Genomic DNA, 20077 nt, shown 5'->3' with positions numbered 1-20077 from the left:
AAATGGTATTAGATGTTGTGGACATTTATTGTGCAGCTGGTAGGCACAGACAAGTTTTGTGAAGACCCTGAGAAGGAAAAGCTTGCACTGAACAGTGCTTGTAGTTATGCCCACTGCTGGAATTGCATGCAAATCCCTGTTCATTACCTGGTGATGTTTTGCCCGGGGTAATGTTCTGGCATGTGCCAAAACGATAGCTAAAATGAGGCAGGGACAGCGCCCCATCTTACTYTATATTTTTCTACTTGCTGCTGGATCCCTGGGGCATTCAGAAATTTTTTTTTCTTTTCTTTTTTTTTTTCTTCCTAGTAAACTTCTTGTGTGGGTGGTTTAGCACTGAAATGGTGGTAAAAGCGATGAGGGCTTTGTGCTGTACTTCTGCASGAGGACTGCAGGAGGCTTCTGACAGATATTAGGTTGTAGAGTGAAGAATCTGGCAAAGAGCTTGTTTGTAACTTCGGATATAAACAGTTGAGGATCCTTTCTTTGTATGTTCATCTACAATTGCTCCTGCCATCCTTAAAGATGGTGGCCTTTTCAGATAGTGTGTTTCCTATTTAGTACCCCAGAGCAACRTTACCTGAACAGGCAACTGCCCAAAGGATGCACATGAGCTTTGCCAGGTTGACAGGGAGCTGTGGARTTTGATGGTAATATGTGAGTTCCTGATGAAATATTCGATCACCTTCAATTTTGATGAAGTCGGAGGAGTGCATCTCAACATGGAGAAGAACATCGCAGGCATGCRTGTATAGGCATTGGAAAGGGAGAGGGGTCAATGAAAAGCTCTGCAGGTCTTCTGAGCTGCTTTTTGGCTGATGAAGCAGTGGAAATATTGGCTTCAAAGGATGAGGAAGGCTGGATTTCTCACTGAAGAAAGGCTGAGTCCAGGAGGAAAAGAGCTTCTTTTCTCTTGGATTTTGAAGTTGCACCCGGTGTCTGCCACTGTGGCACAGATGGCGCAAAAATCTTAGGCTGATCTGTTGGGTCTTTTTGACCAGGTAAAAACAAGTGAAGAACAATGAAACTCTGCGAGGGCTGGAGTCTCATCTCAGGAGTCCAAATAAGTTACCACTTCCTGCTCCTCCCTTTCTTCCCCCTTCACCCCATCAAGTTAGAGAGCTCGAGAGGATGGTTGCTGTTTGGGTTTTTTTCCTTCCTGTCCCTGCTCAGAGAAACTTTTCTGTATGTGGTAAATCACCTTGCTAAACACCTCTCTTGTGCCATCTCCACAGCCTTTGGGGCCATTCACCCACCAGTTTGTGAGACACAGCAGGACAAGTGAGAATAAGGCCTAAGACTTTGCACCATGAGACAGCAGGAAACTGAGCCCTCTTGATGGAATAAGATGGGCCATCTAATACATGTCAGTGCCCGATGCTGGCCTCCTCATAATGAAAGTCTAGGGTCTGAGTGGTAGGAAGTTGTTGCAGTCCCAACAGTGATAGCTGACCTGCAATAATGAACTTCTCCTCCTCTTTCTCCTTCAGCCCCTACAGCTCTTGAGCATATTAGTTGCAAAATGAGCCCCAACCCACTCAGTCAGTTCACTCCACTGATGAGTCCAGGAGCTCTTTGAGGTGAGAATACTTGTTTGCCTGTGGTCTCCTGCTGGAGGTTTCTGTCAAGCAAGGCCTGACGTGAAATCAGCCTGCGGGGGCGGTGGAAGCCCCGCAGATGGAGCCACCTGGGGCCACTTGGGCTGTCAACTCCTCGCCTTGGGCATCCCTTAACTCACGAGCTGTGCCCTGTTAGCCTATGCTAGCCTTTGACAGGAAGGCGTTCTGAGCAGGATTTTCTTGGACCAACCGTCTCATGCAGCCACAGATAAACACTGTCTGTGTCTTCTGAAGTTGTTTATCCTTAGGGTGAAATAAGTAGTGGGGGCCTCCTGCCTACAGACTCCTTGAGCACTTGATTGTTTTTATCTTCRTCTGGTGTGATCTGTACAGCAAGCCACATGCTTGCCAGTGGCTGAGCAGAGTGAGAAGTGGCTGGGGCCAGCTAGTATTCACCCCCCCGCCCCCAAAATAAAGAAAAAATGAAAATGCTGGACTTTTAACTGATGTGTGAGCTTAAAGAGGACTGCTTGCCAAATAAATGAAGTAAAACCTGGTGGTGCCAATCTTTGAAAGGGTCCTAGCATGACCAGAGGAACTAGATTTGTCTTCTTCACAGGGTTAAGTTGACAGAATCTGTGATAGACTCAGTAACAACATGGAGCGATGTGGGGAAATAGTGGCCACATTACTCTTGGAGGAAGCTGTGCTTCACAAACAGAGATGAGTCAGTGAGCATGAGGACAAGGGAGACCACTTAAGCTTTCTGGATTTCCAGTAGCCTTCAGCCAGTTTCCTCACTGAAGTTCCTGGGAGAGTTGGAATGCAATAGAGGTCTCCTCAGTGCCAAAYCACTGATTTAAAGGGTAGGCCATCGGCACAGGAATAGCACTTAGTTTTCCCAAGCTGGAAAAGCTTGGGACCACTGTCTTCCCTCAAGGTCCTGATGCTATTCAATGTATTTGAAGAATGATCATGAGATGCAGTTGATGACAGAAACTGCTGAGCACACCATTATGCGGGATAGTGAAATGTCAAGCTGAGCAAAGAGTTGTGGGAGGGCTTCAGGATGTTTTGTGACCAGGTGATGAAATGGCAGAGATGATTAATTGTTGATAAATGTCAAGTAATGCACAGGAGAGGTGGGAAGCAAAGTAAGTCTAGCACACAGATGAATAATGAACTGCGAATGAGTTGTTACCACTATAAGAAAGATCTTGGAGTCATTAGGAAAATTTCTTGCAAAGCTCTCTGTTAGCTGTGAATAAGAAGACACAGTAGAAATAAAAGTGAGAAAACCAAATAGAAAATCATAATCTCTTCTGTGCTACTGTTTACTTGCAAAACGCACCTATATTTTAAATATCACATGCTGTTTGGTTTTCAAATAGGGTATTGAAGTGTTACAGAGTCAAGAACAGAGACTAAACAGGAAAAGAGATGAGTGAGGGTGCATATGAGATGACAGAGGTATGTAAAATTGCAGATGCTGTGGAGAAGATGAATRGGAAATAATCAGAATTTCACATGACACAAACTGGGAGCACCCAATGAAATGATCAGGCAGCAGGTTTAAAACAAACAGAAGGAAGTTCTTTTTCACACAATGCATAATTAAAYTTTGCAACTCATTGCCACAGGATGTTGTGGAGGCCAAAAGTATAAATGGATTCGAGAGAGGATTAGACAAATTAATAGAAGATAGATCCAGAAGATAGAGTTGCTATTAAACACAATAGTGCGGATGCAACCACTAGCTCAGGAAGTCTCTAAATGGCCAGTTGCTGCAAGCTGGGAGCATAAACCAGAGAAGAGATTATTCAGTCCTTGGCCAGTTCCTTATGCTCTTTTCACATTCACATCTGCTGCTGACCACTCTCAGGGRCAGGATATTGGAGTGGGTGGACCTTTGATCTGACCTGGCATGGAGATCTTCACCTTCTTAATTRTGTTGGGAATGGGTATAACAAGAAAGGATTGCCCAACACCATTCTGTGAGAAGGTCTCAGAACATCAATAYGTCCCTTTCCAATGTCCTACTGACTGGTGGGGTGATGGACTAGTGCTCTCTTGCTCTTGGGATTCTTGCAGGTTACCATCGACTGAGAGGTGTTGACTGATCATGTTCTCACCGTAATAAGCTGTRATGTAACAAATGTGAATACCAGGTAAGGCCTGTAGGCTCTTAGGGCAGAAAAAACTGCACAAGGAAGACAGGATCAGGAGAAACAAMATCTGTGCTCATTCCAAGCAGATTTGCAGAGCTTGTGGTGAATGGAGGATTAAAATGGTGTTCTACAAATCCCAGCCTCTCACCTATCCCCCTGATTAAAGTAATTTTTTTTTCTTTTTCTTTTTACATTTGTTGGCAGATAAGGKGTTAAAGTAGTTTCTTTAGCTACCTGAAATCCTTTCAAAGATTGTCAGCACTGTACTGGGCACTTAGCCTAGCAGAACTGGCCTAGAAATAATGGTGTGTCTTGTGGTAGCAGCTTCAGTGCTGGCAGCCAAGGTCAGCTAGAAGAGATATGTGTGTGAAATATGCAGTTTTATCTCTTTCTAAATATTTTAATTATGTAGAATGGAATTCTTCTTGAGGATAGAGGGGCATTTGCTTGTTCGATCCATAGTTTGAGCTCTTTCCTTTATATATTAACAGAGCAACACCAGGGTTGTAACTTGCAGGAACTGATTAGGAGATGCTAACCTAAAGATGCAAGGAGAGAATAAACCTTGTTATTCTGCTTYAGCTGAGAGCCAATTATAGGTCTTTATGTGAAGAGATACAGAGTAGAGATCACAACTGAATCTTGAATGCTGGCAGCTATAAATACTGGGTGAGAATGAATTTGTGCTGTAGCTCACCAGCCAACATGCAGGAAATCACAGACTTCACTCAAGTGTTGAAAATATAATGCTAATGGACTGCCATATGCATTGCAAACTTAACTTTATTTCCTTAGATCTGTGTCCAAAGCTGCTTCCTCTGTGAGCCTTTGAAATGTGAAGTCTGATCAATGCTGACTCTTCTCAAAATATTCAAAAAGAATTTTTAAGAAATCTGTCACCTTTGTATGTTCCCCTTCAAGTGCTAGTGGTTATTTTCTCTAAACCTACAGCACAAAAAGAAAATGGGAATATCTAAAACCCCATAAATGCAACTTGTAGGTTGTTTCAAGGGATTTAATGTTTAGCACCTCAGCTGACTGAAACCTGGACTTCTTAATGTATTTCAAATTGACTAACAGTGAACTGTGTAGTTCCTAAAGCACTAGTTAGGCTTTGTTATCAAAGCGGTTCCCTYCCTTCTTCCCCACCTTTTCTCACTCACTTTCTCCTCAAAGGTACATTTGGTAATTGCTTTTTGACCCCCAGTCATTGGAGGAATTTCACAGACTGGACATCCCAACCAACATCTTGTTTTTATTAGCATCTATTGTTATGTAACTGCTTCTAATTTGCTAGGTTTTATCAGTAGTGCTCACAAGATGTTAGGCATTTTCCGATGAAAAATGTTCCTGTTCTGAAATATCTTATACCTGACCACTTGCAGTAAAACATGTTTTTTGTATAACTTRGAAGGCTGCTATGTCTCTCCCTAAAGTTTCATATTTTGTCCTGAACCCTATTTCATCTGCATTAGCCATCAACATATGATGTGTTATAAGAACTCTAAGAAACTCTCTGCCAGCCACTTGAGGAACTGTGCAGATACCTTAAGGCTCTTGCAAAATCAGAAAAAACCATGTGAGCCTACCCTCTCCAAATATGCTTAATTTGAAGGTAAGTTGTTAGATCTTTTTATTTATTTATTTATTTTAATGTACATGTACATGTGCAATGATTTGAAAGTATTCACACAGTCAGTTACTGCTGCTCTGCTAAGAAATGGTAATAGCAGTAGTCATGACGTCTTCCAAGTGCTTCTGATCACGTAAAGGGAACCTATAACGTAGGTTGACTCCCTACAACAGCTCCCTTACTCACTACTATTGCTGTGCATCCTCCTAGTTTGTCTGTGTGAAGCCTCATAATTCTTTAAGAGGCAATTGAATGCAGTTGTGTTTTGCACATTAGTTAACTGAGTGATGATACAAAGCTGTTTCTGGCAGGTGGGGGGAAGAAATCCAGCTGGCAGCCCTGCTCCCTCCGCATTCCCGTGCTAATTGCTGGAATGTGACTCCTACCCTCGGCGCGAGGGGAGAGCCTGGACCCTGTCACACCCGTGCCTGCAGAGCCCGCTGCCAGAGCCTTGGCCGTGTCCGGCCCCGAAGGCTGCTCCGCTCGGATAAGCCATCACTCCTCTCATGCGAGCATGCAGAGATCTGCCCCGGGAGAGCCCTGGGCGATGCCTGCTGACTGCTGCATGAAGGGAGTGCTCCTGGCAGGGCACATGATAGCTTAGATTTTTTTTTTTTTTTTTTTTTTTTGGATTTTCTTTTTAAGTATTCGGTTTACCCAGTCGAAAAAACACCCATCGAAGGCAGGTGCTCCGATCCTGTGTGTTCAGGTTTTCCGCCGTGCTGGCGGTGCAGACACAATGAAATAGTGCTCAGCAGCTGTCAGAGCTGCCCCAAACTTCACTGGCACGGGAAGTGATGAGAAGACAGCAGCTGTGTTTACTTGGCATGCTCTGTGTCTGCTGGAGATATGACCAAGGAAAGCTCTCTTTCTAAGGGAGTGCAGTGTTAGAATTTAAAAAGTGTGATCTTTAAGGCCAAGATGCAGTTACTTTGTTTGAAAATGATTTCTTCAGTGCTCTGAAGAAAATGGATTCTAATATATAGATAGGAAATGGTGTAATGAGAAGTCAGGAAATGTCTAACTTTCCATWTTTCTCAAGACAGGATGAAAATATGTCTCTCTAATCAGTTAATTTAAATATATAAAAAGAGAAATTTATATTCCTTCACGCTCTTTTGGGATATGAACAATTCTGAAACACACTTTAGCTATATATTTGAACAAGGCACATTTTTTAGTTATATAAGGAGAAACAGTTGACTTGCTTTTAGTATGACACAGTCAGAAAGAAATCTTTTAAATAATATGGAGTACAGATAAAAACAGAATACTTGAGAGGTAGCATATGTCAAGGGGTGCTGAGCTTCTGGACCCCTTAATTAATTCATGCTCCTGTGATCCTTCTCTCTTTCAAGGGTTTTATGCTGCTATATATCAATCACCATTGTATACAGAAGAATGGGACCCTCCTGGGCTGGGTGTTGGAGAAAACTACTACAGGAAATTGTCTCTGATTTGCAGCATTTATGATCTTTGTTGAAGATTTTTTTCCCTTTGTTTCCCTTTGTTGAGGGAAACAGAGTAGGAAATGGGAAAATAAAAAATAGATTGAGTAGCATGTTGGCAACTAGTGTCATGATCTAAGTATTTTATATTTGAATTTGATRTATTTATCAAGAGGGAAGCTAAGGGGAAATAAAACTCAAAGGACATGAGTTGCAAAGAGGAACGAAGGTAAATGGAACAGGATTGGAGAGGAGAGATAAGGGGCTGGTAGAGAAAGAGGTGGTAAAGGACAGACTTGAAGGGAGAAGATTGGAGCCAGCAGCCAGTCAGTGCAGAGAAGAGAGAGCTGAGGAGAGTAACCAGATATTTGAACCAGTGGCCAGGTGAGATATCCCTGGATCTGAAAGTTACTGTGGTGCAGAAATGCAGTAAAAATTGCTGGGGAAGTGTGTTCTCAGACACGTGTCCAAGCAAAGCAACTTCTCAGCTAGTATGTCACATCTGGTGGCATTTAGGCCATAACTGATAATGAACTCAAAATAATGCAAGCATTAGACATATTTGTAGCTATATGTATAATTGTATAAATATGTATAATTTATATATTAACAGCCCTGTATAAAATTAATAGTTCRGATTATGTATGGAGAGCATTTGTTCACCACGCTGCTAGGAATATGCATGAAATGCAGTGGTGGTTTTCTGCCAGTCTCAAGAGAAACTGGAATTGGGACTTGTGCAGCCAAGTGCTGAGTTTTGGGATGGAGATATTATTGGTCTCTGCAAATTGGCAGCTCCAGCCAAAACCCAGCATTGTCTGTGGCTCCATGCATAGTGACTGYAGACCATAAGCATCTCTGGCTATGTGTTCTGACCCTTGTGCTGACCATGCAGGGCAGCTGCTCAGGGAACCAACTCAGGGAGCTGATTCAGCTGAAAAACAATTACAGAGTTGGAGAAGAGCAGCTGCAGCTGGGAAATGGAGATATGTTAAGCCAGTATGTCCTCTAAAGGAGGRTATAACCCCATGCATCACTATTCAGACTAAAGAACAGGTCTCAAGACCCACACCAAAGCTTGTGCTCCTGAACACAAGTGACAGAAACCACTGGCCAAACAAGGAAGCTTCCACTCTAGTGAAATCCCCGAAGACCTTACCTGAAGTGAGGTGTCACACAGCCTRTGCCCTCGGCGCTTGTTTCCCTGCAAAGCCAGATCCATTTGATTATGAGAACTCCAAACAGTAATTTGAAAGTGATTGCTCTGGGGCTCTGGATGCTCTCTTTCAAGTCTGATGCTAGAGATAATAYGGGCGGCTTTTCTGATCAATGTGGCGAGGTGCCATGTGGAGCACATCTTCTTTTATAATGGTATTACAAGTGCTAAGGAGGTAGTACTTCTAACATGTATAAAAAGAAACCTTGGCTACTGATGGTTATTGTGGAGTTGCTCAGTACTGGCAGCAGCTTATGTAGTCACCTGTGAAATACTGCATGTGCCTGGAACATTTGGCATTTCCAGATTTGATCTGTATCTGCTGGATTCTTGGTGAAACCATAATGTTGTTGACTTGTTCATAATGCRTATGTGTGTGGCAAAGCCCTCACTACTAAGACAGATGTGCCCCTAGAAGAAACTTCCCTTTAAATTTGTGAAGGAATGGAGGTGGCCTTGGCTCCTCTCCAGAGTGGGATGCTCCTAGGCAGCCACCATGCAATCTGTGCTGGCTCTGTGGGGCAACTGGGCTTCCCAAGCACACACAGGGCCTCAGACCTAGGTGACTTAGGATCTAAGTTCAGTCCTGRAATTGAAATTCCCCATAGCTTGTTATTATATCTCTGGTTTGAAGAGCTCARGCCCCATTTATAACACTGGCCACCACATTTCCATTTGTTTCRGAAAAATCACAGTGCTTAACATGCACTGGCCCCCATCCACTCTCACCCTCTGTGGGCTGCAGTCCACAATTTAACCCTCTAGAGATACCAGTAGAAGCAAATAATTGCAGRCTTTGCAAAGCAGAAGGATTTCTAGGAGGTACTTTACTTTTAGACATGGATAGGTCCTTGTAAAATAAGACCAGCTATATATATGCTCAGATTTTCTCCCAATTCCTAATAATTCTTCTGAAGATAAAAGCCTGTCTGGAGGAGAAGTCTGTGGGATTATYCCTCCCCCTGTTTCTTCTCCATCCTCTATTTTTAGATTGCTCAATGTTGTTATTTTTTGGAACCTGTGGTTGATGTGCWGTGGATTTCACTTTCAGGGTTCAGCTTCTGAGTGCAATGGTTGAGTTTTCTACAACCAGGTGTTGCAAGCTGCTGTTTCCAGTCTAATGACCTGTTCAAACATGACTTTGTGATAAGGCATGCCCATAACACATGATACTTGGAATAGGTCACTGTTGGGATATTTTGCTGTGCTTTTATTAAAGTGGCTGATGTCCTCAGTTTGAACTGTCTGGTTCTAGCAATAAAACAYAGCAGCTGTGAAGTCTATCAGGTGCTGAGGGACCTTTGGGCATAGGTTAAGCCCAAAGTTTTTAGGTCTGAGATCTTCAGCCGTCGAGACTTTATGCTATAAAACTGCATTTGTTGGAAAATTTAAGCTGCTAAATTCACTAATGTGTTCCAGTTTCAAGGTCTCAGCTTCAGTATTTGTTCATGTTCAGCTCACTCTTAACTGAAATAAGTTGGTGAAAGGRAAAAAAAACAGATGACTCCAAAACCTCTACACATTGTCCCCAAAGCCATAAGGATACTTACCTATTTCACAAGAGGTTTTTTTAGGAGCCTTAGTACGAGATTCTAAATGTCTGGAGTTCTTCAGATGAAAGCACATGTCTATGTTGTTCCTACAGAGGCCTGCTTACTTAAGCTACAGCTTCCCTCTCATCTTTGTGCAGATAATAGAGAAGGTCTGCATGGTACAAGCACCTTGCACAGGCGAAATGAATGAGCCCTTTGGCCAAACCCTGACATTTCCAAGGAACTGAGCTGGTGAATGCAACAGGTGTTTGAGCTGATTTGGAGTTTTGGGCTCAGAGCAAACACAGGGGAAAAAAGCCTGAAAACTTCTCAGCTTGCAATAAAGTATTTTCTGTCACCTGGCAATGCAGAAAGCCACCAGACATCCTCTGTTCCTAGCAATTTTTTTTGGTAACACTATCCTCTCCTTGTGGCTGCTCAAACATTTGTTAGTACAATGGATTCTTGGCCAGCAGCTGTTCTTATCTGATGTGACAGTGACCCAACGAATCTGAGTTATGTGCTGTACTACAGAACAGATTTCATTTGGTAGTTTGAAAATAGTCACATCACCCTCTGCTTTTCCCACTTTCTTTGCTATCTTAATTCTTTGGGATGCTGAGACAGAGAGAGTCCCAGTCCTATGCTAGCTTGGACAGGTTGGACAGCTGACTGTTTGCCTTTCAGTCACACATCGAACCTTAATAGCCCTTGGCTGAGTGTCCAAAAGCAGAGGTGTGTAATTCTATGGCAGCTCCACCCAAACCAGAGATCAGAGAATTATTCTCCCTAATCTACAATAGTGAGAGTAAGCATTCCCTCCCACAAAGTTGCAACACAAGAAGTGCACTGGTCTAGCTAATTACTACTTTTCATCTGGCCTCTGTTTCATGCCAAAACAGAACCTCAGGAGCAGAAAAACAAGCAGCTGATGTGAATGGTGCTATAACAGATGATAGGCCAGTCTTTGTAGATATCATCTTGAAAAATCTCAGTTTTATCAGGGACATGGACAAATCACAAAGAAATGCTGTCAAGACCTTGTGTCTAACTGCTGAGCCTAAATTGACAGTGCTTGCAAAACAATTTGAATTTTTTGATATGATTTTGCTGTTGCTCCTGACTCTCCAGGGAGGGAATGGTAGTCCCTTCACAGGGGACAAGTAAACAAGATCAACAAGCCCTGTCACAAAACTTCATGTCACAAAACTTCACCACTGCAGGTTTCTAGGTGGAAACTGCTACTGTTCTGAAGCAATGAACTGCTGAAGAAAAGACTCCAAGAGTCTAGATCCAAATGTACTGGAGCGAACAGATGTCTCTAGTTTGGTCATTGCCGGTTGAGATCCAAGCATAAATGTGAAAAAGCAGTGTGTGTGTGTGTGTGTGTGTGTGTGTATGTGTGTATACATCTTTACACACACATATGTGTACACACATACACATGCACCTACACATGTGCCCACATGCACACACAGTGTTTATTTAGGCCTGTATTGCATAGACATTGTCACACAGCAATAGACAGTGAATAAATGGACGTGCTCATGTGAAGAATTAAATTTGCCTTGCAAGAAATGTAGCCAAGTGTAGATTGATGGAAGGCCAGAAAGAAGCACTGCAACAGCCCAGCATGACATCTGCATAATACAGGCTGTGGGACTTGTCATAACAGCAATGTACCTTCTGACTCTTGATTTAAATGCTTTTGATGAAGGAGAATCTCCTCTACCTTTTGGTACATTGTCTCAGTGCTTAATAGCTGTTAAAAATGCGTCTGATTTCCAGCCAGGCTAGGTGGGTTTCATCTCTCCCAGCTTCAAACTTTTACAGCATAGGTATCTAGATTCAAGCTTGCTTCTCCCCAGATTCTCTTTCTGGTCAGTGAAGGAAGTTTTATGTTATGATATATTTTGTCCTAAGTTAGACAGCTGAAAAGGGGTTAGGTGAACTGCATCCTACAAGAGTCTATTTTTGTCTGTTGACTATAAACAGAGTCTGAAGTGACCATCTCTGATGTAGGTACTACACCAGTTGCCCAAACTCTGCTTTCATCCACTGAAACTTATTCTAATATTTTCTGCTAGACTGGGCAAATTTCTGTTCCCTGAGGAGGTGCTGTGGTTTTCTCCCCTAACCTTCTTCGAGTAATCTTTAGGAATCTTCACGAAGCACATCTGTACAACACTTTTGTCATTCTTGGAGTTCCTCCCTAATCTCGATGTCACTCGTCAGATCTGAGTGTGGTGAACAAGCAATAGCTTACGGTTCCCAGCATAGATGTTATAAAGGCCTGTTCAAACATCTAAAGATTGGATTTGTATTTTAGTCAAAGTTCAGGACTAGAAGTTTGCTGTCCATCGTGACCTGTGATCTGTCAGTGTCATGGATGCCTAAGGGGATTCCCTGCCTATGGATCATCCCCTAAGACAGATACTTGATGGTTGTTGCCTGTCACATTTTGACACTATCACTTTTGATTACACTAATCATGTATTTTGCTAATTTTACAATCTTCTACTTTCTTGATCCAAATRTTATATGGTGCCAAGCAAAATACTTCATATTGGGTAAAGCAACTCCACTRCCCCTATTATCTCTATGAAAAATTGTGTCATCTTAGGATATCAATTTTATTTGATGGGATTTATTTTCCATAAATCCRTGTTGCTTGTCATTAGCTGTGCAACTCTACCCTTTCATCAGTCATGTTTTTATTCTACTAAGGTCAGTATCAGACTGATAGAATGGCACTGACCTACTTATTCTTTGGACTAGTACTAGTACAACATTCCCATGTATTAAAGCTCTTCCTCTTTTTCCAGTTTTCTTCTAGCCTGAAGAGTGCTGAGGGTGTTTGAAGTCTTGATGTGACTGTCTTCAGCTTGTCCAGGAACTGGATGTAATATTCTGATTAGAGTCACAGAGAAGTTAAGGSATGAAGGACTGAGAAGTCTAAGCTTTTGGAATTTCTTGATTATCTTACTCTACAAGCATCATGTTGCTTAAGAGTTTTAACGTTATAGGGTTTGGGTCTTTATTCCTTTGGTAGCTTGCAAATGTTTGATGGGAAGCTTGGAAACAAGGCTTTAGAATGGGAACAGTGATTTTAAGAAAARTTGTTCACCTACAAATCCATAAAGGTAAATAGCTTTGACAAAAATTTACGCTGTGTAAGGAATCCTTGTATTATTAAAGTCTAGTTTAAGGTTCCTAAATTGTAGCTTGCGGATCRTGAATGGTTGTTGGAGCCACAGTAAGTCCTCTGTATCTCACAGGAATACCATATTTGTCAGCTGCAGTGTGGCGTCTTGTCTTAGATACTGCGGAAGATGCTGATGCTGACGTGTGCTCTGGGAGTAGCTCGCTTTCTTCAGCCCCTTTGAGAGCTGGCTTTTCACTCTGTGACACAACCAGCAGCACCCTGCAGCAGGGCGACTTGCAGCCCAAAGCACCAGCTAAGTCAGGTTCTGCTACTACATACCTCGTGGCTCTCAGATGGGCCATGGGAAAAAACGCTCTGGGAACCAGATGTGTGGAAGAGCTGCTTGTTAGTTGCCCTGGGACCTAGGGATGAGCTCTGAAGAGAAATGAATTGAGTATCATTAGCTCTTTGCAGCCCATAAACTTCTGCAAAACAAGTGTAATTATCACAGAACAGTCACTTAGAGGCACTGAAAGGCATTGCTGTTTGCTGGAAAAAATGGGTGTGGACCAAGATAAACTACTAAGTTTTTCTGAGGAGTAATTAGGAGGCCATCTACAATGTAAACAGTCCCACTAAGGTAGGCAGAATAACTGCCAGAAGCCAAAAAGAGAAAGCCAACATAGCTGGTGTTAGCCCACTGACTACATTAATTTAATATCTTAAAGTTAAAACCTTTGTGAAGGATGTAATGTTGTTATGGCTATTGGATTTTTGGTTATGCCTTTAGTTTATAAGGGTTTATTAGGCTAAAAAGATTTAGGAGACAAAGGAAGAAAACTGTAGACTTGTCTGACTGGTTGATCATGGAGGCAGCACAACTCTCCAAATGAAAAATATCCTTCTAAGGATATTTTATGATGGAAATTGAGTTGTTTAGTGGGAGGAAATGGATATTATCCGGTGGAAGCTATTGCCAAAGTCCTTCCATTATTCATAGAATCAACATATTCCTAGCTCTAGGGAGAGGTACTCCACCAAAGAGTGTTATAATTCCAGAGTTATTTCTCTGGGAACGATAGGAAAATAAGAAATGTTGAGAAACATGTAAATGGAATGAAATATTGCTCTCCAGGATAGTTGTTTGTGAATAACTTGATTGCTCTCCGTGGGAGGCTCCAAGCATCTCTCTGCTGGCAGACCTCAAAGCTCTTGTCACCCTACACACCTACATGCTTGGATGCTCTCACCAGTTGGGGGACTCAAAGTCTGGAAATACCCCCTGAAACTGGTCCTGAGTTTTGTGGGAGGATCAGAGCCTGTATTGGGCGGGCTGCTCCCGCTCCCACGGTTCGGCAGAACTACAGAGGCTGCAGGGAGCACYGGGATTACGACTCCCATCACCTGGATGAGAGCTGCTGGCCTTCAGTGTTGAGCATCACACTGGCATCCCAAGGAAGCAGGTTTTAGCTCTGATGCAGAAATGATGGCAAAAAGCAAACCAGACAGTTAAAAGGGTCTTATGTGGTTTCAGGGGCTTGGAGAATATGATTCAAGCAGTGTGTAAATGTTCGGTAGCTAATAATTTGAAAGCTTTCCTCCACCCTAAGAGGGGGATAAGACCACTCTGGTTATTTTTAGACTGAGTAGAGGCTAATGAAACATGTTAGGAGAGGCAAAATAAAATAATAAAAAAAAAATTCACACAAACCTTTTGGAAACTGAGGGTTGACTGGTGCACATATGGCTTGGTTGTGAATTTTACGTCTGCCTGTAGATCAGAACAGGAAGCAAGGCTTGGAGAGCTTTTGTCAGAAAACCTCAGAGCTTTTGATGGTATTATAAATGTCAAGTATATTTTAAAAAGAAGGAAAGTACCAGACTCTGTTCTGTAGAAGACAATAGGGACTTTATAATATTACAGGAAGCTGCATGTGAGAATTGCAGAGAAGTTAAGGTCTGTGGCATTAATGCACTGTAATAACCGAGCTCTCGACACATTCGATTTGTACTTTCAGTATATTCCCCAGCACGTACAGTATCACACTAGTTGAATTGCRGCGTATAGACTTGCCTTTTAAAAAGCACTTATAGAGAATTTTCCCTAAGTTAGAGTCCTGCTAAGTGAAAAGGTTAAAATAAAACAATCAAAACTCAGCTCTTGCACATCAAATAATGTAGTTGGTAGAGAGCATTGTCTTTAGCTGATGGTCATGAAAAAATGAGAGAAAGACTGATGTTAGGGGGACTGAGAGTGGGAAGGTAGAATATTTCTGAACGCTGCGCAAGGGGTGAGCTAATAATTGTTCATATCTCAAAGGAATTTGAAACAAGCAGGGAAGTAAATATTTCTACCTCAGGCCTGGATATGCACGGAACGTAAAAAGCTAAGGTTATAATATATTCGGATGTACTGTAGGAAGCTCAGGATAAAAAGTGACCCTGAAAATACTTCAGCAATCTGCCACTCCTTTGCTACTGGCCTTGTACCAAGCATCTATGAGTCTGTCTTGGCTGAACTGAAGCAAAACCTATTATAATCCACCCAAGACTAAATTGTCTGCAGATAATTGGACAGCAGGGAAACTGAATTATAAAGTACAAATGTATCCATGGGAAAATATAAAAAACACATTAAGGAGTCCAGAATGAGAGACCTATCTACCTTATTCRGCAGCCTTTTAAGAGGGTGTTTTGTTCTTTGTTTCTTATCATAAATTGTTGTGGGGAAGATTTCTTAGCTGATAACATACATGGCCCGAAAGCACCACTTTGAATGTTTTAGAGAATTTTTCCATTTTATACTAGTGCGCCCATGTTAACTATGTATAAAGATGGATATGTGTAATTTAAAAAAAATATTCAGTTGCCTTGCTGGAGGCTGAGAGAGACAGACAACGCATGCTGTGAAATATCAGAGCCCACTGGGGATATCTGTAGGCTTAGTTTTGTTGCTGGGAAGTATCTGTCCAGCTTAAAATGCATGAGAAGGTATTCTGTAAGAAACTTCTTCCATTTGTTTATGAGCTCAAGAAGAGGAATCTCTTTGTCACCTTTTTGAAGTATTACCTTTTCCCATTAACTTTGTTAGAACACGCTGAATCTCCTAGTCTAATAAATATGAGAGCTGTAGACACGTAAGGATAAAATTTCCCGAATTACTGGTCAGCACAAAGCTGAGCTGTTGCTTCCAGCTGCRTTGTGTTTTCTCTATAGGAATAAATGCCACTGTGGGTTGCAGATGGTACCTGTGGCTCAGGGCCCCTAACGCTCGTGGTATGAAGACTGGTTCTGACCATTGACCTTTTTCTGATCACATCCGAGTTGGAAAACATATAAGCTCCTAGCAGACATGGGGGGAAGTCTCCTTGGTGGATTCAGTTGCCTCGCCTGCCCTGCTCCTTGGGTGATTTTCTGTCCCCTTACTGTCCCCTCAGAGGCTGAAGCAATGCTTGGAAGGGGAGCATTCAAACTCACTTTCAAGCATGCTAGGAAACAAACCCACAGTCCAGCATGCTTTCCTGCATGCTTACATACAAGTGTATATGCAAGTGCTTCTCTGAGCTGTGTCTTYGTATTTGTAGAGGAGGAGGAGAAAACAGAAAGAAGAGCAGAATTTTCAGAAACTATTTTGAAGTACGTCCAAGAAGTTAAACTTCACAGGAATATTAAGATGATTTACATTTGTGTTAGGAAATTTATCATGTCAGAGACTTTCGCTTGCCCAGTATTACTTTTCTAACTGTGATAAATCTCAATATCTTTATGTTTTATTAGTCAGACCAAATTCCTGGTGCCTGGAATAGGATTCAAGAAGGTAAAGAATGTAGAAGATTGAAGTCTGGGTAATCATTATTATTTCAGCTTCGCTTTCGTGGCTTTGAAGGTCATAAAAATCACCTCTTGCTGCAGATATTATTTTTCACATACTTAAAAGAAAGATTAGAGTTGGTTTTCTTTTTCTGTCCTGGACTTAGTGAAAGACTTTCAGGAAGTATATTTCCCTTTCTTGAAACAAAAACATGTAGCGATTTGAAATTCAGGGAATCATTTTCATTTTGTTCATTTTGCACTGCAACTCGAACAGATCACGCTTTGCAGCTCCCTAGATCATGGAGGTTTTGATAATGTTAAAGATACGCTCGAGATCCAGTCATTCTTGAGTTAAAAGGATGCAAACATTGTCTTGCAAACATGGCATTTCCACAGCAGATTTGAATTGGTTTGCTTTTATAGTGCTGTTGCAAAACAGGCACACAGAACCACCTCACAAGCAAAACAGAGGCATCAGAAAGACAATATACCTTCCTTCCTGAGGCAGATATTTCAGGAGTTGGGGAAACACAGTTTCCTGTGTTCTCACACGGATTTAGATAAAGAAACTCTTGGCTGATTCAGAAAGAGCAGAGTACTACATAGCTGCTTGAAAATAATGTCATGTAATTGTACAATGTGCCTTAGCGTTTAACCGCCAGCTACAGTGAAATCTTCTGCATACATGTCCTCAGAAACAACCACAAGCCTGAGTCTGCCCGTGGTCYTTTAACAATGTGTTGGAGCTGGGATGGGAGGAGCTGGGGAAGAATGGCAGACAGAAGGGGGGGGGAGTGAAGCAATAATGAGTATAACGAGGTTTGAAATGCCTGGTTCATTTCTATTCTTTAAAAGATGTGATTACAGGTGGGGCTGATAGCTTTGATTATCATTGAAGTCCTGTGATACTTGGCAGTTCAAGACTATTTTTAATTACTACTCACATTCTCAAAGCTTGTCTATGTTTTAATGCTATGTGCCTGCTGTCTTAAGGTAAGTGTTAAGGCAAATGCAGCCAGAAAGTCCCCCCCCCTCCAAAATGAATTCAATGTGAAATCAAGATTTTTTTGATTATATTAACATTTTAATGATTTTTTTTCTCTTTGGAATGCTGTCATTTCCATGTGCTTTGTAGCAGAGATTCAAATGACTATAGGAATTGTTTGCTTTTCCATTGAAGATATCTCTTTYCCATCCCTATGAAAGTCTTTCCAGGCTTTATCAAGCTTTAAGCCACTTGGAATCTGCATTTTGCAGAAATTCATTGAAGAAACTTTCAGGTCTCTTAAGAATACAAATCTCTGACATTGGTCTTTTCCTGGCACCCCAGCAGTATGGAGGAGAAACCTGTCTCATCCAGCTATGACAGGGTAAAATAAGGACCTCAGCAAACAGAGGTGATGGTTGCAAGGGTACAAGAGGAGAGAGATGCAGTGTCAGAGTTTGAACAGGGGAAAATCAGTTTTGAGTGGACACAGGAATTAGCAAAGAGGGAAGTGAGTGGCAGGGAGCAGGGAAGTCAGATATGTTAATGAAGAAAATCTCTGCATCATCTCTGCTRTATCACAATTCTGTTTAATCACACTGTCCAAAAAGAAGAAAAATTCAAGACAGTTTTAGACTTCCTAACTCTAGAGTGCTAAGTGCTAGTGTTGTTCTCTGAAAATGTGTAGTGTGTAATTCTCCACCCGTGTATACCACAATGTATAGAATCATAGAATCAGTAAAGTTGGAAGGGACCTCTGGAGATCACCTAGTTCAACCTCCCTGCTCAAGCAGGGCCACCTAGAGCATGTTAGACACGGTTGCATCCAGGCGGGCCTTGAAGATCTCCAGAGAAGGAGACTCCACAAYCTCTCTGGGYAACCTGGTCCAGTGCTCYGTCACTCTCACAGGGAAGAAATTCCCCCTCACGGTCAGGCGGAACTKCCTGTGCTTCAATTTCTGCCCATTGCCTCTTGTCCTGTCACACRGGACAACTGAAAAGAGTTTGTCCCYGTCCCCTTGACACCCTCCCTTCARGTACTTGTACACAYTGATMAGATCCCCCCTCAGKCTTCTCTTCCCCAGGCTGAAGAGGCCCAGCTCTYGCAGCCGTTCCTCATWGGGCAGGTGCTCCAGCCCTCTGATCATCTTTGTAGCCCTACGCTGGACTCTCTCCAGKAGCTCCATGTCTCTCTTGTCCTGGGGAGCCCAGAACTGGACACAGGACTCGAGGTGAGGCCTCMCCAGGGCTGAGTAGAGGGGCAGGATCACCTCCCTCCACCTGCTGGCAACACTCTTCCTGATGCACCCCAGGAGACCATTGGCCTTCTTGGCCACAAGGGCACATTGCTGGCTCATGGTTTACTTCTCATCCACCAGCACTCGCAGGTCCTTTTCTGCAAAGCTGCTCTCCAGTAGGTCAGCCCTCAGCTTGTACTGGTGCCTGGGGTTATTTCTCCCTAGGTGCAGGACCCTGCACTTGCCCTTGTTGAACCTCACGAGGTTCCTCTCTGCCCAGCTCTCCAGCCTGTCCAGGTCTCTCTGAATGGCAGCACAGCCCTCAGGTGTGTCAGCCACTCCTCCCAGCTTGGTACCATCAGCAAACTTGCTGAGGAGGCACTCTGTCCCCTCATCCAGGTCATTGATGAAGAAGTTGAACAGGATGGGACCCAGTACTGAGCCCTGGGGGAGGGGGACGCCACTAGCCACAGGCCTCCAACTAGACTCCACGCCACTGATGATGACCCTCGGGGCTCTGCCTTTCAGCCACTTCTCAATCCACCTCACTGTCCACTCGTCTAATCCTGAGCTTGCCTAGGAAGATGTTATGGGAGACAGTGTCAAAAGCATTGGTGAAGACAGATGCACCCTTCTCCAATTCTTTTTTAGGCCAAAACCAAGGTGAAGTGAAAAGCTAGTGCAATAAAAGGATCAGGAAAATGCATGGCAGCAATGGCTACGCACACAGTAAAGCAGAGGTTGCACCAAACCTATTTCCTTCCAATGAAGCAAATATCTTGTTTCTACCCTCCTGGGTTTCTGCAAACCTGTTTGTGTGTGACGCAAAGGGATCTCCCAGGACAGCCATGAATTTTAGAGTCCGAGCAGAATTCGAAACTTAAGGYTTGAAGTCCATTTGGCCCTGGTGCAACAGAAGTGTTCAGTGTCCAAGGTCGGGTATGTTCTTCCCTGTGTGCATCAGGAGAAGGGCACAAACCCGTTCTCTTCAGTCATGTGCCTAACCTGTGAAACGTTAGCTGTTTCTTGAGTTCCTGATGAAAGCTCCACTGAGCAGACTAGCTGTGCGGCTTCTACTTTGAAATAGCCACCATTTTTTCCAAGCACGTGAGAACTTGGCGAATTATAACCACTTGTGGTAATGTGGCTTTGGCAATACAACCTCTGAACCACTGAGTGTAAGATGGCAATATTGCAATTCATTGGGAAAACAGCTGAAAAGATTGGCTCTAATTGGAAATGAATCCCCAGACCTCTTAAAATATTTCCATTACTGCTGATATCTATTGATTTAAGAGATATGGGAATTTGTGTTTTCCACTTGGTTTGTGTTAGAGCCT

This window comes from Rhea americana, unplaced genomic scaffold (genome assembly GCF_003343005.1).
Source record: "Rhea americana isolate MKP2758 unplaced genomic scaffold, rheAme1 scaffold_95, whole genome shotgun sequence".
Lineage (NCBI taxonomy): Eukaryota > Metazoa > Chordata > Aves > Rheiformes > Rheidae > Rhea > Rhea americana.
Note: the sequence above shows the minus strand (reverse complement) of the source record.